The sequence below is a fragment of the Balaenoptera physalus genome (genome assembly GCF_965194825.1).
Source record: "Balaenoptera physalus genome assembly, chromosome: 2".
Classification (NCBI taxonomy): Eukaryota; Metazoa; Chordata; class Mammalia; order Artiodactyla; family Balaenopteridae; genus Balaenoptera; species Balaenoptera physalus.
This window is the reverse complement of record NC_138883.1, coordinates 152,686,761-152,711,271: the sequence shown is the minus strand read 5'-3', so window position 1 is coordinate 152,711,271 and position 24,511 is coordinate 152,686,761. Positions and strand designations below refer to the sequence as shown.

General features: G+C 50.5%; 2 long non-coding RNA genes across 3 annotated transcripts in view; one reads left to right on the top strand and one right to left on the bottom strand.

The window, feature by feature from the left end:
* Window positions 1-12,919, top strand: part of LOC309654926 — a 34,069-nt gene extending 21,150 nt beyond the window's left edge. For both annotated transcript variants that reach the window (XR_014260512.1, XR_014260513.1), the window contains one exon: window positions 1,915-12,919. This is a non-coding gene — a long non-coding RNA (uncharacterized lncRNA). The remainder of the gene's footprint in view (window positions 1-1,914) is intronic.
* Window positions 1-24,511, bottom strand: part of LOC309655281 — a 380,610-nt gene that overhangs the window by 328,397 nt on the left and 27,702 nt on the right. The gene's annotated exons all lie outside the window — the stretch shown is intronic.

Below are 24,511 nucleotides of genomic sequence, written 5' to 3'. Positions count from 1 at the left end.
CCTGCCCGGGAGCGAGAAGGGTCGCAGGTGTCAATCACCACCAGGCACCACGGGTCGGACTCCTCACTCACTCTGGTTCACGTGTCTCTCCTCTTCTTTCTTCTCTGCATCCTGCTCCTCCTAACGTCCTAGGGAGCCTCCAGGGCTTTTCTTATGGGCTCTGATTTCTCACAAGATTGATAGAATGGGGTATTCCAGGTAGTTATAGCCTTGGTTAAATAAGTGTTACTGAATTATTTCCTTCTACTTTCGAAGTTCTTTGTAAAATGTGAGCTCATTTCTCCATTCTGTCACCATAAACAGAAGGCAGTGAGCCTAATCAAACATTCCTTTAATGTTTGCAGACCATTCAATATCTTGGGCCATCCTTTCTAATATAAATCTCATCAACGTTTAAATTAAATATAGAGCAGGAGTTTATTCTAGGAAGAACCAACCCAGGGATACACACTCGACGTGGTTTCTGAGATCAGCCCAAAACATGACCTATTTTTCTTGAGATTTTGTTCTTGCTTCTAACTGTGGAAGGTGACAAACAAGCGAGCATGTGGGCTGATTGACGATTCTGACCAGTTGAATCTGGTTCATTCGAACACATGTTTGTTTCATCTCAGCCCTTAAACATGTAAGAGTCAGCCCCTCGCTGAAGGTCTGTCGCTCAGAGCAGGACAACTTTTTATGTGGCTTTGTATCCAGCTCATGCCAAAGGAACGATATGCAAGACAGACAGCTTTTCTCTTCAGATAATTATAAAGAATCTTTAAATAACCCTCACTGCAGAGCCTTGATTGACATCTTCTCTATTTGCAAACTTTTGTTTGAACAGTCAAAACTGCCACCTAAGCAGGGCTGCAGGTATGTGCCCACAGCTGTGCACATCTGATACGGACTAAGCCTGGGTTATCACCGTGGGCTGTAAGTCAGCATCTAAGACATGACATTTGGAGCAGACATTGCGTGATGGTTGTGATAAGGCTCTGGAACCTTCCCTCCCTCTCTGAGCGCAGAAATGTTTGTGTAAAATCAGATCAAATAAAAGGTCTCTCTCCCTGGTCCCTCGCCCAAATCATCTTTCACTTAGTGCAGTTAAACAAATATTGGCCTAGCTCTGTAAGATTTGACCTTTCCAGTGTGCTCTGTGAGTTTATCCTTTGTTTAAAAAAAAAAGCATTTTGAACTCATGGTTTTGCCTCTCTGAGGAGTTTATTCTCTGCCAATCTTTGTGAGTGACTCATGTCCTGTTATTTAGGTTTGGATGGGAAATAAGACAGAGAAATAGGTTGCTGTCCCAGGTTGCCATGATGCCTGAAAAGCACCCACATATCGAGACACCTGGCACACAGAGAACCCACCAGAATCTCTCTAGTTTGAGATTGAATCAAAGTCCCCAAAGGGAATCTCATCAGTGCTCTGGTCCAGAACACATGATCTGGGGGCAGTCTTGGCTCCCAGGCCAGCCCTGCTGCTTGTCCAGGGGCCTCGGCTGGGATGAAGATTCTCAAGGCTCAGCTGCCTTCTTGGGAAAATAAGGATGGTGACTATCTCGTCATAAGGTGGCTGTGAAAATAGGTAAGGCGGTTGCCACAGTACCGGGAAGGCCAGGAACAGTGCCAGGTGACGCTTGAACAACACGGACCCCATACTGTACCCACCCACCGAGCAGTAGAAATCCACCTGTCACTTTACAGTTGGGCCTCTGTATCCTCGGTTCCATGTCTGTGGACTCAACCAACCTTGGATCGTGTAGTCCTAGTATTTATTGAAAAAAATCCGTGTGTAAGTGGACCCCACAGTTCAAACTCATATTGTTCAAGGGTCAACTGTGTTAGATTCTGCCTTGTTTATTTAGAGTCAAGCAAATGGAGACCCAGAAAGGTTGTGCTTGACCCCAGTGGTACACGTAGTTCATTTCAGTCCCAGGTTCTTTGCATGGACTGACCAACATCTGGGATGTGAAGGGAATGTGGACGTGGCACCCCAGGATATACCACTTTGGCACATGGATCATTCTGAGCTGAAGGCGATTGACTGAGAGTCAACAGCTGCTGAAAGCGGCTTTCCAGGAGCTTCTCTCATCTGACTAAAGGCAGAAACTTCTGAAAATGAGACCGCCATAAATTCCCTCTCTGGGTGGGGAGAGGTTTGGGCCAGAAGAAGACAGAAAGGTGGCATTGAAATGAGTCTTCACAAACAAACCTTGCTAAAAATAACTCTTATCTTCCACTAGTTTCCCCCTGTATTTACCTTCCCACAATTGACTCCCCCTAGAGGCCCACCCCCCCTTCCTTTGTCTGGTCATTACTCCACAATTTATTGCCCTTTGTTAAAATAGTATATAAGCCTCTGAGCCTAACCACTTCTTTGGGTTTTCACTTCTTTTCTGTGAAGTCCTCCGTGCATGTAAAAAGTATTAACACCAATAAAAATCTGCATGCATTTTCTCCTGTTACTTTGTCTTCTGTCAGTTTAATTAACAAGGCCCCAGGAAAAAGCCTAAGAGGGTAGAGGGAGAGTTCCCTCCCTCCCACAGTGAAACTCAGAGACTCTGGGGTAAGCAGAGCGGGGCAGACCTGCCTCCCTCTTCCCACAACCGTCTCCCGATCCAGGCGGATCTCTGTCGACACCATGCGTTCTTCTAGCCACAGGGCCTCTGCACTTGTGAGCGACCTCTGCCCCTTGACTGCATCTCCAAATCCAACCCCTTCCATGGCATCCTGTGGGCCAGAGTTTAGTAGGAGAAACGAGAGGCCATCAGCAGCCTAGCCAGGGGTTTCTGCCCAAAGCCAGGGCTTTCTGCTCCATTCCCTTCCCCAAGGCCATGGCCATGCTATTCCCAAGACTGGAACGCCTGGAACGCCTCTCTGTTGCACCCACTCTCTCCCACCAGGAGTCGGTTTAAATGCCATCTCCTCCGTCTTCCTCAGACACACCCAGTCAGGATCAGAACCCCTGTCACGCACCCGGGGGCTCCCTGTGCTTTTCCTTCAATACAGTTATAATATACACTTGAGTGTTTTCACTTATCCAAAAAGAAATCTTTTTGAGAGATACTGCAGGTGCAAGAAGGGCTCTCTGACCTTCCCCTGGAGCAGGTCGTGAGACCCTCACGTGAGAGGTGTCCTCCCTCTACCCCGAGGAAAGGAGCATCCTTGTCTCCAGGATGGAGGGTTGCGGAGGGGAAGCTGAATGAACAGGACTTGCCAAGTCCCACCAGTTCACCTGAGCTCAGATTCTTTGTCCTATCACATCTTTCTTCACTAAGCCCGGTATAAAAAGTCCCAGGTTAAACCATTTCTTTGAGTCTTCATTTCCTTTTGGAGGCTCCCGTGTCACATAAAACTTACAGGAAATAAATGTTATGTTTTTCTCCTGTCAGTCTGTCTTTCGTCAGTCCAATTTACAGGGTTCCAGCCAGAGAACCCAGGAGACTAGTAGGAAAAACCGTTTTTTCCTCCCCTACAATATCAAGTGAAAAACAAGATAATCCATGCAGTGTTGTGTGAACCAGATTATACTAAATATGAACGTACACGAATGACCACAGTCTGGAAGAGAAAAGCCCCAGTGTCACAGAACAGAGGCCGCTTGTGGGTTGCGGGCGGTGGGTGAGCTTTGCTTCCTTCCTCATGACTTTGTGTGTTTTCTAGATGTTCCCAATGACCGTGAGAGAGACACCTGCGTCGGCGGCCTGGGTCAGCCCGTCCCAGGCTGCGGCCTCACCGTCCACGTGACCTGCTGGAGGCCCGCAGATCTCTGGGCTGCCATAACAAAATGACCTGCATGAGCGCCAAGCACACACCAGGAGCTCGGCTCTGATGGAACCAAAAGCAGAGAGGAGGCCTGGGACCACCAGGGTAAGGTGTGTGCGGGAGGCGGGCCCGTTCTCTGCAAGCAGCTCCGCCTGCAGGCTCTGAAGCCAGCACTTTATCTGAACTGCGAAGGAGATGACAAAGTGCCCCACCCCCCGAGAAAGTCCTGCCTTGGTGCCACCTGTTAACTGATTTCCAGTGAGACAGGACTGCAGTCCTGGGCGGTCAGTCTTCCAGGGCCTTCTTGGTTGGCATGAGGCTTACTCTGTTGTCTGTAGAACCAGCTCTGCAGTCACGGTGAGCGTGGCAAATGGGAGCATAGGTGAAGCATTGAGGATGGTGAGCCAGCGATTGGTTTCTCTTCTCTCCGTCCCCTGGGATGATACAGAGCAGAGAAGCCAAGGCCAAGGCCTCCACGGATGTGGGTCAGCGAGGGGAGGGAGCCTGGTCTCCTCCGCCCACCTGCTCAATCGCGAGCATCATGCAGGCAGCTGGGGAAGGACAGGCACTGCCTGAGACTCGTGCTAACGGAGCTGTGTGCTGGGGAAGGAGCAGGTGCAATCTGTCCTGGCTGGGAACACAGCCGTTGTGCACGCTCTCAATAAAGTAGGACTCCCAGAACGTCCCCACGATCCCAGGGCACCTCATGCCATGATGGAGAGCAAATCCACACCGTGTCAGTTTTCTAGACGACCTTCGTGGTGAAAGGTGTAGGGTGCATCTCCTTTAACTACTGAATCGGTGCAGAGAGCTCTCGGAAATTACGCTGAAAGCAGAACTTGAGAATCCAGGCAGAGCAGCAGGAAGAAGGCTTTATTCTGACTGACGTCCAGAGCCTGGCGCCCTCCACCCAGCTCCTGCCCCTTCTCCCTACGGCCGCTGCTGTGTGAGGTAGATGCTCGCAGCCGCAGCCAACCGTGCTGGTTTCTTTTCGGTTCCTTCCCTAGAGCCGCTCTAATAGGAGAAGAGCACCCCGTCTGTGAGCCCCGCCCACCTGCGCACACGTCTCCCTGGCAGCCCCGAGTCCTGTGCAGTCGCTGGTTATTTTATTTGAATGATGAAGGATGTGGGTGTGAATTAATTCTGCAGGCAGGTAGGGCTAAGGGATGGATTATATGGAGAAGAGAGTCTTTTTAGTGCAAATTTTGGTCCACTCAGGACGCATAACTCGTAGCAGGACCAGTAACCTCAGCAGGGCCGCTTCCTCCTGGAACCTCTGGTCTATCGGGGACTCCCCTTGACGTCCACGGTAGGAAGGAGACCGTGGACCAGGGGACGAGCTCAGACCCAAAGCCACACGCTCACTGGTTCTTATCCATGAAATAAGCTGCTGCCTCACTTACCTCCAAAACATCCTATGAACTCTAAGAGGAGAGATTTTACTTGTTCTCTCTGGGATGCTAATCTCTCTGGGATTGCTGAGAGCACAATGCAAGGACAGGAGAAGTGCACTGGAACAGAAGGGGCTAACCCTCAAGCCCGGAGGTGGGAGATGGGTCTGCTTCACTTACTGGCCCAGGATCCTGGCGCCGTCCTTCCTCCGGGTGCGCTGGGCTAGACGGTGAGTGAGAGGGCTGTGCGTGCAGAGGCCACGGGTGTTCCTGGAACGGCCTGCATGTGAGGGAGGCATCCATGCGGTGAGCCAGGATGGCTGGGCCAGGGAGGCGCCTCCCGCCCGAAGGCTGCTTTACAGATGGGCGAGAAAGTGGAGTCGTGAACGTCACTGTGACGCACATTTACTGTTAACGTTGTTCTGGCAAACGCTGTGCTGCAGACACTCCCACCCTCCCACTGCTCCTGCCAGAACGTGTAGTTTGAAAGGACACTTTCAGACCCCTCCTTCCACAGAATTCACCTCTGGAGACTGAGCCCCATCCCAAGAAGGCATGGTCCAGTTGGCAACAGGGAAGGATGCTCACCTGTGCTTCATTAATATGGAAAATGCGGTGAAACAGAAATTAAAGTTTTCTCTCACATCTTCCATCTCCTGACACCGGTAGACAAGGAGTAACCATAGTAACAGATGCCTGGAGAACGGAGCAGTGGGAGGGGGGTGAGGAAGACCCGGAAAGTGACCCCCCTCGGCCCTGGGGCCCCGTGTCCTCAGGAAAGTCTCACCTCCCTTCTCTCACCTGGATTTTGGTGGAAGATGTTTTCCTCTTTCTCCCAAAATTACCAGGAAGAGAAATAGAAAGAAAAACCACCTTACAAATATAGACTATACTGAATACAGAGAGAAAATGCAGAAGTGAAGCCATTCCTTACACACACACAAATTCCCTCAGACTGAGAGAGTCACCTCAGTTTTAAAGATAGAGTGAAAGTTTGCTAAAAAAACCCACTATTGACTGCAAGTGTTTCCAGTGACATCAAATAAAAATCAGCCCATTGGGGTCATTTCAGAAATAGATCTCTAGCCGTGGTGCTGGGGACGACGTCAGGTTGCTGAGAGCACCTCGGCCCGAGCCATCCTGCCTCTCCCGGGCCAGGAGGAAAGGCTCTCCCTGGGGAGAGGCCTTGAGAAACCACCCTTCCTAAGGGCCCCCCCTTATAAACAGGATTTTTTTTTTTTTTTAATTACAAAATGTCGGGAAGTACAATCTACCAAGGAGGCAAGACGTTCCAGGTGGCAGGGAATGGATTTGCTCCTCAGAACGATGTGCCGGAAAGGACATGAGGTGGGAGGCAGGACTGGCCTCGGGGATGGTTTTCTGGGGCTCAGGAACAGGCTTCCTCCCACCCCCAAGCTCTGCCCGGAGCTCGGTTGAACTCGAGAAAGTGGAAAACACAGCGTCCCCAGCGAGGCCGCCAGCAGAAGCCAGCGCGCCCTGCGCTGCTTTCCTGAACGTTTGCCCAGGCTGCACTTCCAAGGGCGTTTTGGCCACAAGAACTGTGCTCAGCTTTGGCCTGTTCACCTCGCGTGGACAGAGGAAGCGTCTCAGCCCCAGATTCTGAGGCCACAGGAGCTGCCAAGAAGGAGGGAGCGTCTGTTCCTGCCTGCAAGATCAGGCCTTCTGAGTAAATATTTGTGTCCTTTGGTTAATTGCATAAAGTATCCATCTTTGTCACTGAGCAGGAGGCATGCATGTTTGTTGACTCCTGCTGTCAATCCATAAGCAACAGGAAAGGTTGCAAAATCATTTTAAAAACTCAGTGAGAATAGAATAGAGTGAAACTTTCTCTTAAGGAATAAATTGCTAAATAACTTTTGACCCCTTTAAAAAATAATAGAAGATAATAAAAGAGGCAAAAGGGATTTTTCTGTGTAACCAGCAGTGAGTAGGCAGGCAATCTGATGATAAAAGTACATGCTTGGAACAATAAAGGATACCGTTCTTTTAGCATTTTTAAAAAAAATTTTCAGCTAAGAGTTGACCATTGCTTCTCCATTCCAAATCACATCCCTTAATATGGGAAGAGGATTGCGGACCTTCATTATCTACATGTAGCCTACTGAAAATCAGAGTTTTGGGTTTTTGTTTCTGAAAAACAGAAGTACTCATTTTATTTGGCTTGATGAAAAGTGGCATGATTGAGCTCAGAGACCTTGATTACAATCCTAGCTGTGCAAGCTTCAGCACTTACCTGCCAGCTTTCTTTCACGTTCTGCTTCCTCACTGTAAATGAAGAGGTAAAGGAACCAAATTCTCTGTAGCACAAAAAAGTGATGAGCCGGGTGCATGGGTAGATTAATAAATAAGAAAACAGTAGATTAGATAAAAATGGTAGGTAGAATGATGATAGATTCGATAGATAGTTGATAGGGATAGATGATGGACACATGGATAATAGATGATAGATTAGATATAGAGAGAGATGATAAATAGATGATAGATAATAGGTGACAGACAGATGATAGACACAATGTAACAGACAACAGATGACAGAGATAGATACATAATAGACACATAGATGATAGATGATAGAGAAAACAGAGAGATCGTTGATCAACAGATAATAGATGATTAGATAGATAGATGATAGATAGATAGATAGATAGATAGATAGACAGGTGTGTTACTTGAGCAACAACATTCATTCCTGCTCCGTGGTGTGACCATAGGTATTCATAAGGAAAGATGTCAGCAACAATTCAAATAAGAAGTTTTAAGTCCTCAATACTAATCACAGATGTTAAAGCTGTTATCCCCAAATATAAGCTGATACAAAAAGAAAACAGACCAATAGTTCTCTTTAAAATAACTTTTTATTTTATTTTTTATTGAAGTGTAGTTGATTTACTATGTTGTGTTAGTTTCAGGTGTACAGCAAAGTGGTTCAGTTATACAAATACATATATATTCTTTTTCATATTCTTTTCCATTATAGGTTATTACAAGATACTGAATATAGTTCCCTGTGCTATACAGTAAATCCTTGTTGTTTACCTATTTTATATGTAGTAGTGTGTATATGTTAATCCCAAACTCCTGATTTATCCCTCCCCCACCCCCTTTCCCCTTTGGCAACCATAAGTTCGTTTTCTGTCTGTGAGTCTGTTTCTGTTTTGTAAATAAGTTCATTTGTATCATCCTTTTAGAGTCCTTATCACTTATTCATATAAATGACTGACTTACTTTACTTACTATGATCATTTCTAGATCCATCCATGTTGCTGCAAATGGCATTATTTCATTCTTTTTTTAGGGCTGAGTAGTATTCCATTGTGTGTATATGTGTGTGTGTGTGTGTGTGTGTATATATATATATATACCACATCTTCTTTATTCATCTGTTGATAGACACTTAGGTTGCTTCTACATCTTGGCTATTGTAAACAGTGCTGCTATGAACACTGGGGTGCATGTATCTTTTCAAATTATGGTTTTCTCCAGGTATATGCCCAGGAGTGGGATTGCTGGATCATATGGCAACTCCATTTTTAGTTTTTTAAGGAACCTCCACAGTGGTTACTGTTCTCCATAGTGGCTGTATCAATTTACATTCCCACCAACAGTGCAAGAGGGTTCCCTTTTCTCCACACCCTCTCCAGCATTTGTTATTTGTAGACTTTTTAATGATGACCATTCTGCTAGTGTAACATAACTTTTTTAAAAAAAGAGAACACTACAGATATTTTTAAGCAAGTTGTCATTGATGGCTGAAGATTTTTTTTTGTCAGAAAGATCACTGCACGTGAAGGCATCTCACGTCACTCTCACTGTTTTAGATATGCTATTTTTAATGAAGGGCTTATGAACATTCTTTTTTTTTCTTTTAAATTTTATTTATTTATTTATTTATGGCTGTGTTGGGTCTTCGTTTCTGTGCGAGGGCTTTCTCCAGTTGCGGCAAGCGGGGACCACTCTTCATCGCGGTGCGCGGGCCTCTCACTATCGCAGCCTCTCTTGTTGCGGAGCACAGGCTCCAGACGTGCAGGCTCAGTAATTGTGGCTCACGGGCCTAGTTGCTCTGCGGCATGTGGGATCCTCCCAGACCAGGGCTCGAACCCGCGTCCCCTGCATTGGCAGGCAGATTCTCAACCACTGCGCCACCAGGGAAGCCCTATGAACATTCTTATGGACTGGGAATTTTTCCTTCTGTCATGTGTACCTTCTGGTTGAGTCTCTCCTGATCCGCCAGCTGAAATTCCCACATGGGGCGTGACTGTGCTCAGCCTGAGAAGGTGGAGGATACTTTCAGCAGAAACGTAACAGAAAGCTGCTTCTGAGAGAGAAGTTAAAGACTGAATCCCAACAATACTATTTGCAAATTTGAAGTGTCTCCGTTTGTTTAGCATAAATAGAATTGAAGTGAACACTAAGAAAGGACAAAGAAAAGTGTGCATTTTCTATCAAGATAATGTTGTGACTTTGCAAACGACTGTACTGTAACAGTGAAGACTACCTAACCTGCGAGGAGCCGTCACTTGGCCGTAGACACCAAGGTGTCCAATGCAGGAGAAAGGGGGCAGTGGAGCAGCTGTGGAGTCCTTCTTTACATTTCCTTCAATGACAATTGGAATTCTAAATTTTACTTTCTATTTTGCATATGTTTTCTTTCGACTATGTGGCACAGAGATATATAAAAAGGTAAAAATATGGATTGACAAAGAATTTTTCATTATTTAGAAGAAATACAAGATTTAAATTCTGGTTGTGCATTAAGATCAACTTAGTTTGTACACTCAGGAGACCTCATATTTAGGGATCTGATTTGATATATTTTGTAGGCTTTTGTAAATATCTATGAAAAATATAACTTCAGCGTTTATGAAAATTTAAAGTTGAACAAAGCAAGAATTAAACCATGCTGTTAAAGATGTCATCAAATTCCCAAGTATGAGTAAGAAAAATCAAAACAGTGGGCAAACCAGGCAGTATTGGAGGCAACTTGTGTGAGGTGGGGAACGCACAGGGCCTGAGCGCCTTTGGGGTACATGGGCTCCTGACGTGTCGGCCACATTCATGTTGCCATGTAAACAGATGCGTGGGCTTCAGGAAGTGAGATTTGAATGGCAGATGATGGTGGCCACCGTACTAAGAGACAGAATTACATAAAAATCTTCAAAAGAAGGGGGAAAAGGTTTGCATCCCGAGTTTTAGAAACCATTGCAATTGGTGGCATCTTCTCGCAGTTGGTTGTGTTTCCAGCAGGAACAGACAGGTCCGTCCTGGCCCTGCCAGCCACTCCTGCATCAGGTTTAGCAGGACTGGGAAACAGCCAGTTGCTTCCAAACCTTCCAAACGGTGGAACCATCCCCACTGAAGAGTCTCCACGCCCGTTGTGGTTTGAGGGTTGGAATCAAGAGCAGAGGAAACCATGGGGCTGCCTGAGTGGCGTGGGGACCTAGGCAGCCCCAAGATGGTCTGAAGGGAGGAGAGAGAAGGTCCAGGACATGGTCCACGAGGAGACGAGGGAGCGGACATTAGCACAAGGTGGTGGGAGCTTTAGGAGCCTAGAAGAATGGGGGTGCAGGTAGTTTGGGTGGAGAAATACGGTAAATGATGCTTCTTTCTTTCCTTTGCACGCTCCCCCTAGTGTCATGCACAGTCACAAGCACCAGAACCAGCAGAGCTTGGTGGAAAGAGCCATCGCCTTGCTGGTCCGCCCTCCAGCTGCTCGGCTGTGCTGGGGGCCTTGCTGCCTGACTGTGCGTCGTCCACGCCACTGGGGAACACTGGGGGTCCTGTCAGAGTGGACTTACCTCCGTCTCTGCTTTTGCCAAAGACACGAAACCTCTTTCAGTTTCCTCGTGAATAAAAGGAGGACATGCACCTGACCTTCGTAGGATCAGATGAGGACAGAACGCTCAGTTCATGTTGCTCCTGCGTGAACAACTGACGGTACAAAGCTTTACGACGCTGTCTCCTGGGCAGAGACATTTTCAGAGTCTGGTTGACACTGTCCTCATTATGTCTGTTGCCCTAGCAACAGCTGTGTGAGGTTTCGGCCCTTACCCGGTGTTGAGCAGAAAATTAGGACCTGAAGCCTTGCTGACGAGCTCGTCACCTTGGTAGCACACCAGGCTCCCAGCAAAGGTGATAAAGTGACTGTGAAGCATCCAGCTCGCAGAGCACAGTCTGACCTTTGCCTCAATTCGAGAACCAAGTACTCCTTTTCAAATATGGAGACACGGCATACATAACAGTATGGAGAACGTAAAAACCTGATGTTAAGTTGGTTACTGTACCAACAAGGTTCTTAGCCTCCAGTCGCTGAGCCCATGGACTCCTGTGACCAGACATCTGCAGCGAGGACGCCTTTAGAGTCGCAGTGCTAAAATAGCTACTTCGGTCATTCCAGAATCTCAGCCCATCGTCCAGTTGCTGTTGATCGCTGCACATGTCCTAATGTTTACACCTGATACAGATCGGCTCCTGGAAGAGGTTAACTGAAAGTAGGAACGAAGAGCAAGGACGCAGTTGCACTTTTTAACTAAATTTCTCTAAGAAACATGACCAAGAATTAAGCACCTCTATGTCGTTTTAGAAAATTAAATCCAACCAGTAAATGCACGTGACTTACCAAAGCTAACATCACTTATACCCCTAGAAACCGCCTCTGTTTTTGTAATTTATGTTGCTTGGGTTTAATCCTAAAGTACTTGATTTCTTATATGTCACAAGACATTCTGTTTTTCACGTGAATATAAGTCATGAAAAACAAATCTGTTAGGCTGGACCTCACCTTACAAAATATTTGTATTTCTGAGAGGTTTCAGGCCAAAAATATCCTGCTTTACACGACTGAGCCAGGTTTGCTATTTCAGGGAACTTGCGTCGAATCACTCAAATAAATGATAATTGACATCATCATTCCCTTATTATCCACTAGGAAACTGTGTCCTTTACAGATCTTATAATTGCAACTGCGATCTTGATTTTACCCTTTTTTGGTGAAGTATTTTGCTCTGGGGCTCTCGTACGCAAAGATGAGAAACCATGAATTAAAGAATTGTATAAGAAAATGTTTATTCCTCCAGCTGGATCTTAATTTTTGAAATAAACACTGAATCTTCAGGAAGCAAAAACTGTTTTTCACGCAACTATCAAGGTATGATAACCCTAAACTACAACTGGGGTTAGGGCTCCACACCCACCCTGTCACTTTCTCCAGGGCTCCACTCGGCTTCTGTGAAAACAGCAGATGCCCCAGCCGATTACGGAACACGAGCCACACAGAAGATGGGCTGAGTCACCGATTCCTCCCTTCCGCTCCAGACTGCTGCTCACTCACGGGAGGAAAAGAGAAAATCAGGGAGAACGAATCTTCCCAAGCTGCTCTCATCACAGGCTTGTGTCAAGCAAATGTGTCATGAAAGGGTTCTTCCTTAAAGTACGAATAGATTTACAGCACATCACTGGGATGAATATAATGAAAAAAAAAATGCAATTCAACCAAGTAAAGAGAAAACAGTATAGAGCAAAGAGGTCATTCATTCACCCACCCCCCCGCAGCTCAGACCCATGAAACACCCCGGAGGAAATGGATCCAAGATTCACACCTCGCCACCCCGCGCCGGGTACCTGGCCTTCTTCTCCCTCCCCCATCTGTTGTCCTGTTCATCTTACACAGACTCAAATCTGCACACTCCTGCCTGAGTCCTCCCTAGGAAGCTGCTCAGTGGGCGGGGACTCATGCTAGCTGTGTATCTGCTTATTAAAATCACTGCTTATATTAGATGATAAACATTGTCACAAAAAAAGATAGAAAAGGAAGTTGATGGAAAAAATCCTGCTTGATATTTTTAAACGTAACTCAAATAAATATGTCAACACATATTCTTGCATAATTTTTTATAGTATATAGGACTCAATTCCTTCTTATTTTTAGGAAAAATAATTCAGATGTAGGAGCCCTATGTATACGTTGCTTGAAATATATCACATATATCAGTGGCCTCAAACCCTTCTAATTAGATTTTATATCACGATCCATTGCACATGCACACTCACACACACACATACCATTTAACACTTCATGACATGATACTTTATTATGTGCAGCGCACTTAAATCTGTTCTATTCTGTTTCCTTCATCTCTCCATCCCTCCTTCCTTTTTTCTAAATCGATCTCATGAGCCTAGTGGGTCAGGACCCACAATTTAAGAAACGTGCCTCCAGATGGGACACTGACCTGGAGGAGGCTGCATGTGAGACTGTTCCCCGTCGTGGCTGGTGGTGGCACGTGTGCCAGGGAGAAAGCACAGGCCTCCTCTGACTTGGTACCAAGGCTCTGGGCAACTCCTGAGAGGACCAGGAAAGCGCAGGGCATGTGTGGAGGGGAGAGGAAAGGGCTGGAAGCAGAGGAGGATGGAGGGCATGGCCGCGAGGCTGTCCATGCCTCACGAGACAACTGGAAGTCTCAAGGTAGGCACGGAACAGTTCAAACCAGGCTGAAAAGTGGGCTTTGGAATTCAGGCAAGATGCATCCCAGGACAGCCAGCATCCCTGCTGCCTTCCTTTGGCCGCATCTCTGCCGTAGTAACATCAGCAGCCCTGCACCTTCAGGGCCACTGTACTCGGTATGTCCTTGTCTTGTTTACAGGACCCTCAGAAGTTAGTGATGCGCTTTATATCAGAGGGTGGAGGTGCATCCTCTCTGCGCTGAGGCTGCCAGGTGCCTCACCAGCCTGCAGGAAAGTCGCACGAAGACCCCAGACCCTGAGGGATGAGTCAGTGCCGGAGCCCCAGGTGCCTGAGCTTAGAGGACCAGGAATCCCAGTGAGGAGAGGGCTCACCCACTGGCCAACACACAAAGCACACGCAAACGCAGAACCTTGTGTGGAACAAAACCCCGAATGTGAGAGTGCTTTTGTGAAACATTAACTTCTGCATGGATGGACCTGGAGAATGGATGCTGGGTGAAATAAACCAGACACAGAGAGACAAAGAGCACATGGTGTCACTTACATGCGGGATCTGAAGCAGTGGAGCTCAGAGCTGGGGCTGGGGGTGGGAAAGTGGGGAGGTGCCGGGCACAGGGCACCCACTTCCCTTATTGGATGAGTAAGTCCAGGGATCGAATGTACAGCATGGTGACTGCAGTCAACAATACTGTGTTGTGTACCTGAAATTTGCTAAGAGAGTAGATCATGAATGTTCTCACCAATAAAAAAAAACTGGTAACTACATGAGGTGACAGTTGTGTTAATTAATTTAATTGTGGTGATCATTTCACAGTGTGTACGTATATCAAATCATCACATTCTACACTTTAAATATATGCAGTTTTATTTTTCAGTTATACCTCAATAAAGGTGGGGGGAAAGCATTTATTTTTGCATTCTTTTGACTCAAATGGTCAGAAGGAAAACAATTTGGTATATTTTGCATTTTGTGTTTCTGTGCAAATGACATGGAGATGACACTTTAAAACACTTCACACTGAGTTCGCTGAGCATGAGACCAGGTTTCCACAGCCCTCACTCAGGAGGGGAAGTTCAGTGTCAATCTGAGTGACAGTGACCTGGGAAGTAAACCAGGGTGCCCTTCACAGCACAGACAGTGCTGTCCGCTATGCCTCTGAGATTGCGCGTGGTCACCTTCTGAAGTTGCCTATGTCCCCCACTCAGCTACGTCCTGTCTATTCCATCTTCTGGGTAAAAAACTGAAGTCAGAGGAAAGCCAGTCCAGCAGTTCTGAGTGGTCACCCTCGCTGCGCGACAGGCTTGAGATGGCCGACTTCTGTGGCTCGTCTTGGCCATAGTCATGGGACTGCTGAACTTTACTGAGTTTACTGGACACACAGACGAACAATAAAATTCCCTTTTACATTTGAAAGGTCAAATCAAGACCAAGCCAGTTACAGAAACATGTAGGAATGTCCCCATAACTGCTCATAATTTTCTCGTGGTGTTTTGCTGTTTTTCTCTTTGTGAATTGAGCCATGGCTTACACAGGGGCCTCCATATGTTTGTTAAATTAATGAATTCATTAAAAATAATGCAGCTACTATGTGTCTACATCATACTCTCATTGTACTGTCTGTATTATGCCTATCCTATTTCTCTTGTATTAGGAGTTTAACATATCGTGACAGTTAATTTAATGTGTCAACTTGACAGGGCCGATGGACTCCCAGACAGCTGGTGAAACGTTATCTCTGGGTGTGTCTGTGAGGGTGGTTCTGGAAGAGAGGAGCATTTGAATCGGTGGACTAAGTGAAGAAGGCCACCCTCTCCATTGTGGTGGGCACCATCCAATCTGAATAGAACAAAGAGGTCCATCTTCTCCTGCCCTCGGACATCAGAGCTCCTGGTTGTCAGGCTTCGGACTCAGACTGAACGACGCCCCCCACCCCGCCGCCTCCCGGGGCCTCCAGCTGGCGGATGGCAGGTGGAGGACTGCCTGGCCTCCAGGACCACGTGAGTCAGCGCCTGTAGTAGCTCTCCTCTGTATCTCTCTACATCTCATTGGTTCTGTTCCTCTGGAGAACCCCGACTGAGACACACCTGAACCCTCCTCCTCCTAGAGAAGGAAGGACAGTCTGTTTGCCTCTCTACCCCCCTCAGCAGTGCTTCAGCGTAGCTGGGGCCCAGCATGCGTTCAGTACATTGAATTAAAATGCTTGTTTTAGAAAAGCAAGAGGCTGCATTTTTCTAACTCTCTCACAAAACCTTTTTTGAATCTCTTCATCTGATATCAGGTAAATGTCTATAACTTCTGAATATCCAGAAGCGGATATTCAGAGGAGTAGTTGCACTTGACTGTTGCTTTGTAGGCACAGATCACAGCCTCTGTGAGCTCAAGACCGGAATGCCAGCTGAGGCTGGGGTATTGACCTACATTAGCTGGATGGTAGTTTAGCGATGACAGTGTCAGAGCACCAGCCAGCCCAGCAGCTGCGCACAGGCCGGTCTTGGCCCCGTGCAACTGCAGGGGTGCTGTGTGTGGCCGCCTGGCTCTCCCCTGCCGTTACTGGTTCGTCATCACCCACTCGTCGCGGGCAGCCACCCCTGCGGTCCCCTGTGCACGTCAGACTTACCCTGTCTGTGGTGGCAAGATGGGCCTCAGGGAATGACAAATCCCACTCGGTCAGCCTTGACACCCACCCCAGCCCCTCCCCCACCCAGCACGTCCCTGCGGCTTGGTGATGCCCGGAAGCCGCTCTGAGGCTTTCAGCCCAGCCTTGACTCCCCACGCTGACCTCCCCAGGGTCCATGGCACACCTTATCCACTCCCGAATCAAAGCCAGGCAGACCCCTGCGTAAGCCAGGGGTCCCCCAGGCTGTCACCATGCTGTGAATTTTAGTTCCAACTTCTCCTCCACTTGGATAACTGCCTTGGGATCCCTGGCCTCTTGGTGACCTAGTCTAGCCCCACGTAACCTCACGGTGCATTTGAAGGCTGGACCTCCCAGTTGCACGGGGCTTGGCGCTCCATGGTGTGGCCGCCCAGCCTCACGTGCACAGTGGTTGCTCCAGCCTCCCTGCCGCAGCATGCAGGCCCTCGTCCGGTCCCCACGGGAGGAGGGAGGGCCTCATTCAATCACCCAGTGGCTGCTATTACGTAGAAAGCAATTTGTGCCAGAGACAGTACTTTCTAAAGGGTTAATGTTTGGGTTCAAAGGAGCAGCTTAACTAGTGGGGGTGCCTGGCAAATGTTTGCAAATAGAGTCTCAGCTCCCATCAAAGCTGGCCACCCAGGAGCTGCCAGCTCTTGGTACGTCCAAGGTCAGCTGCAGAGTCCGACACTTCTACAGCTAAGCTCCCTCTTCTTTAAAAGAGTGTAAGAGTTAGGTCAGCTAATGTGAAAGCTTATGAACAGAGTGGTTGAAAATGACCTCATTCTAGGCATCCCAACACCCAAGATTAAAAGGTTAAGAAAAAGGGTGTCCTCTTTACATCCTTAGAGACCAGCACATCATCTGGATTCTTGCAGGAAAAGATTTAATTTATCATGAAAGTCGAGGAACACAGTACTGACTTGACAGCAGATTAAGGCTATTAAGAATACTTGCTAAAATAAACAACAAACTTGCACCCTACAGGAAGGGTGAGATTGTCCACAATCAATGAGCAAGTCAACTGGAGAATAGGATGAAGCCCTCAATCACCTCGCTTACAGCAGGCGCCCTGAAGGTAACGGCCCAGACTAGGTGAAGAGACGGCCTTCACTCAGACTGTAAGGCAAGTCGTCGTAACGAGGAGGTGAGAATATAAAACCTACTTAAAGAGAGATGGCTGACCCGGGAATGGTGTCTGTGAGTACTATTTGAAAAGGCTTTTCCTAAGTCTTTGTGGCACCTGGGGGCCCCTGAGGACAGCCAGGCAGGAAGGCGCGGGGAGCCTGGGCGGGCCCCTCAGGGGCCTCGTGCCTTGAGCATCTTCTGTCCGTGAGAAAGGATGTCCGACGTCTACAGGGACTAGAGCTCCCTCTAACCCCACCCCGAAAAGCATCCCGTGAGGAAAGGTGGGCGCTCACACGGCCAGCAGCGGGGGTAGTGCAGTCCATCCGCAGAGGCACGTGATCCGAGGGATCCACGGGCCGGATCCAGGCTTGGGTCGCGTTAAGGACATGCTCAGTAGCTGCTCCCATTCAGGCCGGCTTCTTGGCTCAAGTTTTATGACTCTTAAGTACTGAGATTTTGGCATGATGTCGACAAAGTATCGATATTTGGAATGTGCATTTTCTGTTTTCATTCAAAATATTATTGGTAGACACAGCTGTACTGTAGCATCCAAGCAAACTGTTTAATTTCCTCAACTTTCCCTTTCACATATTCGTTCTCAGCTTATTAACTGTTTTTTTAAAAAATTTATTTATTTATTTTTGGCTGCATTGGGTCTTCGTTGCAGGCATTCTCTAGTTGCGGCGAGCGGGGGCTACTCTTCGTTGCGGTGTGCAGCCTTCTCATTGCAGTGGCTTCTCTTGTCTCAGAGCACGGACTCTAGGCACACGGACTTCAGTAGTTGTGGCACACAGGCTCAGCAGTTACGGCTCACGGGCTCTAGAGCACAGGCTCAGTAGCTGTGGTGCACGGGCTTAGTTGCTCCGCGGCATGTGGGATCTTCCTGGACCAGGGCTCGAACCCGTGTCCCCTGCATTGGCAGGTGGATTCTTAACCACTGTGCCACCAGGGAAGTCCCAGCTTATTTAACTCTTATTTATGTAGTTTATTAATTCTCTAAGATGTCATGTCTCCCATGAATCAGTGTAGCCTGTAAGCAGCTTCGCTATGTCATCGACGTCTTGATGCTTTGGAGCCACCAGGGACAGAACCGTTTAGTGGGGCTGCGGGGGAGGGGACGCCTGGGGAGCCACGGCTGAACAGCAAGGGGAAGCCATCCGCTGTGGGTTTGCCGTCCCAAAGTGCATGACTCAGTCATTCTTCCCTGCTGGCTACCGTTCGTGATGAGGAAAAGCTCACCCGGCAGGGGAAGGTGTGTTCTAAGTCCCTGGGAGGTGGCGGCGGGGGGGGGCAGACCCACGGGCCCCGAGTCCTCCAGGGCTGAGGATGGTCACCGCCACTGAGGACTCGGTGTCGGCCAGGCGTCACCCGGCTCCGTCAGAGCTCGGGCCTCCTCCTGGGCCTCCTTCTGCTCCGGGAGCCTGGCCCCGGGGAGGTCGGCCAGCGAGCACTGCGGGCTGCAGGGTCACAGCTGGCATTCGGACCTCATGATGGACGCGCCGGGGCGGCAAAGGGCTCTCCTCGTGGCCACGGATGGAGGCCACCCACCCGCCATCAGACCACCCCTCCCTCCTCCCCCAGGTCTCCTGTCTCTTCCCCGGCCTCCACCTTGTCTCCCTGCTTCCACACCTCACCCAGAGCACACAACACACACACACAGCCCGCACACACACAACACACACACACACACACACACAGCCCGCACACACACACACACAGCCCGCATACATACCACACACACAGCCCACACACACACAGCCCCCCACACACACACCACACACAGCCCACACACACACAACACTCAGCACACACTCAACACACAACCCACACAAAGCACACACAACACACCACACAGCCCACACAACACACAATCACACACCACACAGCACACACAACACACACACCAGGCTCTCTCCCAACTAGGCGGCGCTGTGCTCAGAGAGCTGGGCTGGAGCGGGGAGGTGGGCGGAAGAGGAGTCCCGCGTGGGGCGCCGCCTGGCCTCCCTGCAGCCGCCTCTTTCCTGCACACACGGGCCCTCCCCCACGCTCTCTGCCAAGATGACACCGTCGTGCCCGATGTTCTCGTCACACGGTGAGACATGCCTTGTAGAGCGGGGCTGTTCCCTGTAAATCTGACTCTTTTTCTCACAAATCTGTGTGTGTGTGAATGTGTGTGCGTGCGTGTGTGTGCGAGTGTGCCCATCCACATGTAATCACGTGTGTGTCCGTATGTGTGCGTCTGTGTGAGCGTGTGCATGCGCACAGGAATCCCACCGCTGACCCTGAGGTCCGTGGAGCCCAGGTAAGCAGTGTGAACGTTAAAGGACAAGTGTGTGCAATGCAGGTGCGTCTGTCACTTGCGGTTCACTAACTGTTTTATTTTAATGCTGATGCTTCCTGAACGTGCAGTAAGTTGATGTACTGACAGAGCAAGGCCTTCGTTCGGAGCCCTCACAAGCCTAATCTCATTCCGTGCACAAAATGTGAGGGTCTGTGTAAATGAGGGCCGGAGACCGCGCTCCCAGGAACAGCCTGGCCTGACGTGCTACCGTTGCCATGGTAAGAGGGGTACCAGCCACCACTCGCCACCAGCATCACAGCGCTGAAGCACCAATTTAGTGCTCCACTAGACACAAAATAATGCCTCCTTTAATGATGCTGGGCCGGGGTTCCTAGAAATATGGGGCCCCCTGGAGCAAGCGCCAAGATGCAGAATAAAATCACGGGAAACATCTCCCTGTACCCTGCAGGGTGGCTGTGGTTTCCACCACGCAGAAGCCGACAGGTATTTATCGTCGCTCCTAAGTTGTTCAGCAGATTGCATCTGTAGCCTCAAGTAGCCGTTCTCCAAACCCGGCGTCAGGTGCCTCGGGCTGGAGAGCTGACTGAAGGCCAGCCTGAGTCTGGTCCTCGTGCCATCTGCGCCTGGTAGAGTACGAGGACCAGGCCGAGTCTGCCCCAGGAAGTGATCGCTTCACGAGGCAAAGCTTGGAAACAACAGTAAGCGGAAGCCCAGCCGTCGTGGACTCGCGCCGGCGGAGGGACACGTTCGCTTTTCTCCAATCCTGTCTGCCCTTGTCTCGACAGGTTCAGAGAGCATCCGCCTTGGCGAGGCCCCAGCGCTGTCCCCCATCATCAGTGCAGGCCTCTCCTCCCCGGCAGCGGGGCCGACATGCGCAGGAGCATCTTCTGAACCTGCTTTTGCCTGCGGTTCCTCTCCCGTCTGTCGTACCCGCGGGCAGCACAACGAGCTCGGGTTCTTACAGCCAAAGAGAGCCAAGGTCTGAAACCCACGCTGACTTGAACTTGAACTTGGCAAAATACAGACTGGCTCAGAGCCTCCGCTGGGTGGGCCGAGAGGTCCCGGGGAGACGTGAGAAGCGCAGGCAGCCTCCTGAGCACACCTGCAAAGCGCCTATCACTATGCCAGGGTCCTGCCCTGTTCCGGCCTCGGAAGCCCCCAGGCTGCCCGCCGGCTCTGTGGGGATGCAGGGCAGGGCTGCACCGGAAGGGCAGCAGCTCACCTCTGCCCTCCAGCGTGAGGAGGGACCAAGAAGGCCAGGCGACAGGCGCAGTGTTAGGGTGGCGCAAACGCAGCAGGTCACAGGCCCCCAGCTTCCACACGCTCGCCGATGGAGTTTTAAGGGGGCTTCTGCTTTTGAGGATCATGGTTTCACTAAATGATGGAGTAAGTTTATGCCATTTCCCCACTAATAACCATCACGCTGCTATTCAGAGGCGTGGCCTTAACTCTAGCCGTGTCCCTGGGAGGTGGTGGCTTCATTCTGAGGACGCTGGCGACACCTCCTGGGCCTTCGGGGAAGCGTCACAGCTGCGTGTCTGAACTCTGGCCTGGGGAGCAGGTGTGGAGCCCCCGAGCATTGCTTAGTGGCGGCAGGTTAACATCTCCATGCGAATGTGCACGTCACGGAGGAAAGCAGACCCCGGGCCTCTGAAAGATTGGGTCTCCCATAAGCACCTGATCCCCAGTGGCCAGTCACTGGATGAACCTTGATGAGATGGCCTGCGTCCTCGGGTCACTGGACAAAGTGGCCCGGAAGCTGGCACCCCTCCATCCCCTAGACCCCCTGCCACCGGCTTCCTAAGGCAGAGGGGACACCCATGGTTCCTCCTCATGTTCTGATGTGGACAAGACTTTTCTTTCTGCTCTGGAATTCTCACTGCAGAGGACAGAATGAGTTTTGATCTTGTTTTCAACATCTCCCTAAACAAGAGGGAAATGGTGACTCCATTTTTCCTCCATCCCAAAAGGGAAAACTAAATTGATACGTTGAGCTAAAAGAGTCCAGGCGGGAAGGTGAAGACGCAGAGCTGGAGGTGCCGGGCGGGAGGCAGGTGCTGGGACGCAGGAGGTGACAGGAGAGCAGAGGGCTCCCTGCACAGACGTGCCCCCCAACGCTGCGCTTCCGGGGGGCGGGGGGTCAGCTGCGCTCTAGGAGGAGCTCCTCGCTGGTTGCCTGCTGGTCCCTCCTCCCCTGCAGGACCGGGCGGACAGGCCTCAGCTCCCCGGCTCTGACAGACTCTCCCAGAACCGCTGTGCCCGGCACCACGTGCCTCGTGCCCTTTGGGGGCCGTCCTGCGGGTGCCGTTCAGGGCACCACTGCAAGGGATCCTCCGCGTGGGGTGGAAGCCACACCTGCAGTCAGGAGACCACACTCGGGTGCAAACCCGCTCAGGGATAGGGATGACGGGCGGGAACACAGCGTCACCCGGGGCGGGCTGGGCTGGGGCGAGAAGAACAGATGCTGCTCCAGCAGACCCTGCTGCTGGAGGAAAGGGGGGTAGGGCAGCAGGAATTTATTTTGTAGACACTTTTCTCCTCTAAGGCCGAGTCCGCTTCCAGACCAAAGCGGGGGTTCTGTGCAAGGGTCGCTGACTTCATCTCCAGACGCTGCTCTGCTGCAGACCCGCTCGCAGCAAGCAGGCCGGGCGGAGGCCTCAGAGGCATGCCCAGATCCCAGATCTTCCTGAGACCAGCCTGTGGTGAGCTGGGGTGGCGAGTGCAGGCCTCCACTTCCCCTTAATTCTCCAATTAAAATGATCACCACAGTCACTACTTTCCATTTCAAAAGTGGGCTTTGACCACCCTGCCTGATGGGAGGCTGTCTGCAGGGAATTGAAGGTGTTCCTCACTGATGCTAAAGCTAAAGAAAAAAAAAAAGCTTTGTACGATTCTCTGCACAGAATCCACCTTGCCACCCCGCAGCCAGTGTCCCCGGGCCGCTCCTCATGGCTGCCTCCTGGGACGCGGCCGCCCTGGCCTGGACGATGCCTCCGCCCCTCACCCTGGGCCCGGGGCCATCTCTCAGCCGAGTCCAGCTCTCCATCGGCTCTGACTCTGCCTCCTGGGAATGGCGGCCTGTAGTGACGATTTACACAGAGCTGTAGCTGCAGGCACGCAGCTGGCGGATGTGTGGGGCGGGGCCCCGGGTCCTGGGGGGCGTCTGCACCGGGCCTCCCAACCCCACCTGCTGTGTCCTGGACTGCATGCGGGAAGCCCGGAGACAGTCGAGGTGGTCTCCCTCGAAGCAGAGGGAGCCGGCACGGCCCTTCCCATCACCAGACCCTCGACGGCGTTGGCGTGAAGACTGCAGTTCTTTTCCTGCTGGTTTAAAATAGACATCAATGGCCGTCAATCATGTCACGCGTTCCCTTCCCAGCCGCGCTCACTGCAGAGCTTGCTCTGGGAAACCTGTTCCCTTGTGAGGAGGTGTGGCGGAAACACAGTTACACGTGGTCCTTTTCAGCCACACGTTATGTGGCTTCCGTGGGGAGCAGAACGCTTGCCTTGAGTGTGACGCAGCCTGCAGCCTCGGTGGCGTCATTTTGTAAAAAGGATGTCGTGCTGTAAATAACTGCCCGCGGCTGGACACGGGGCGGCTCGTGACGGGGCACGGGCTGTGCTCAGCTCTGCCCCTGGGGTCAGAGAATGTGAGTCCGCGTCTCAAGAGGAAAGAGCCTCCTTCCCGCCCCCTTTAACGTCCCAGTGTCTTCTCGGTCGCCCGCCCCTGAACTCAGCGCTCGCCCCTCTCCCCACGTTTACCCTCAGGTGTCAGAGGGGAGGCGGCCCCCGGTGGTGCGGCTCCTGAGGCCCCTGAGGCACGGCGTCCTGGGAGGGGAGAGGTCCCCCAGCATCTCCCCCACTCCGGCCGGTGCCTTTTCACCCTGACCTGGTGAACCGGCCACCTAAGCCACACAGGAGCCCGCACCCCCAGGCGCTGCAGGGCGGCCCGACGTGGTTCGTGCCCCGAGGCTGGCCGGCGGGAAGGCCGCCGCCCTCACCGGCAGAGCCGCCATCCCACCACGGGCAAGGGAGGTAGGGGGTCGCAGCCACGCGAGGAGGCGTGTCGGGAAGGGGCGGGGTCGCACCAGGCACAGGGGACGGTACCTCCTGTTCAGTCCCGGAAACAGGTCCTGACCTTGTGCCAGGAGACAGCTGTGGAGTGAACAAATCAACGAATGGAGTGACTGGATGAACGAGAGAAGCGAGGGACTGAACAGGTGAGCGAGTGAGCAGGCGAGCAAACGAGCGGATGAGCGACTGATCTAATAAATGAACAAACAAACGAACAAATGAATACGTAAGCACACAAGTGAACAAATGAGCAAATGAGGGAAGGAAAGGGTGACCCTTTCTGACTCACTTCCTGTCTCCCGTCGCCTGGCTCCATCCACTCAGGACCCCTGGTGCTGCGCCCCGCAGGCCCCCTTGAGGAGATGCGGGTGGGGAGGGCTCTTAGGGACAGCAGGGCTTCCCTAGAGGTGACACCTGGGTCCTTTCTCGCAGGCTCAGTCAAGAGGAGAGTGAGGTGAGTGAGGGACTCACCTGGGCACGGAATCTCAGTCATCTTGATAAGTGCCATTCTAATGCAGAATGATAAAAAATCAAAACTGATGCAAAACCCCATGACAAAAAAAAAAAAAAAAAATCAACATTTTAAATAAAGACAGCATTACTATTTCCGATTTTTTTCTTGCCTCAGGCTTCAATATGGCTCATCACAAAACTGTCTTTATGTCAGATTTTGATACTTTGTTCATGATTTTTTGCATTAGTTTTGATGTTTTGACATGTTGTATTGAGATAGTATTTATCTCTATTCCT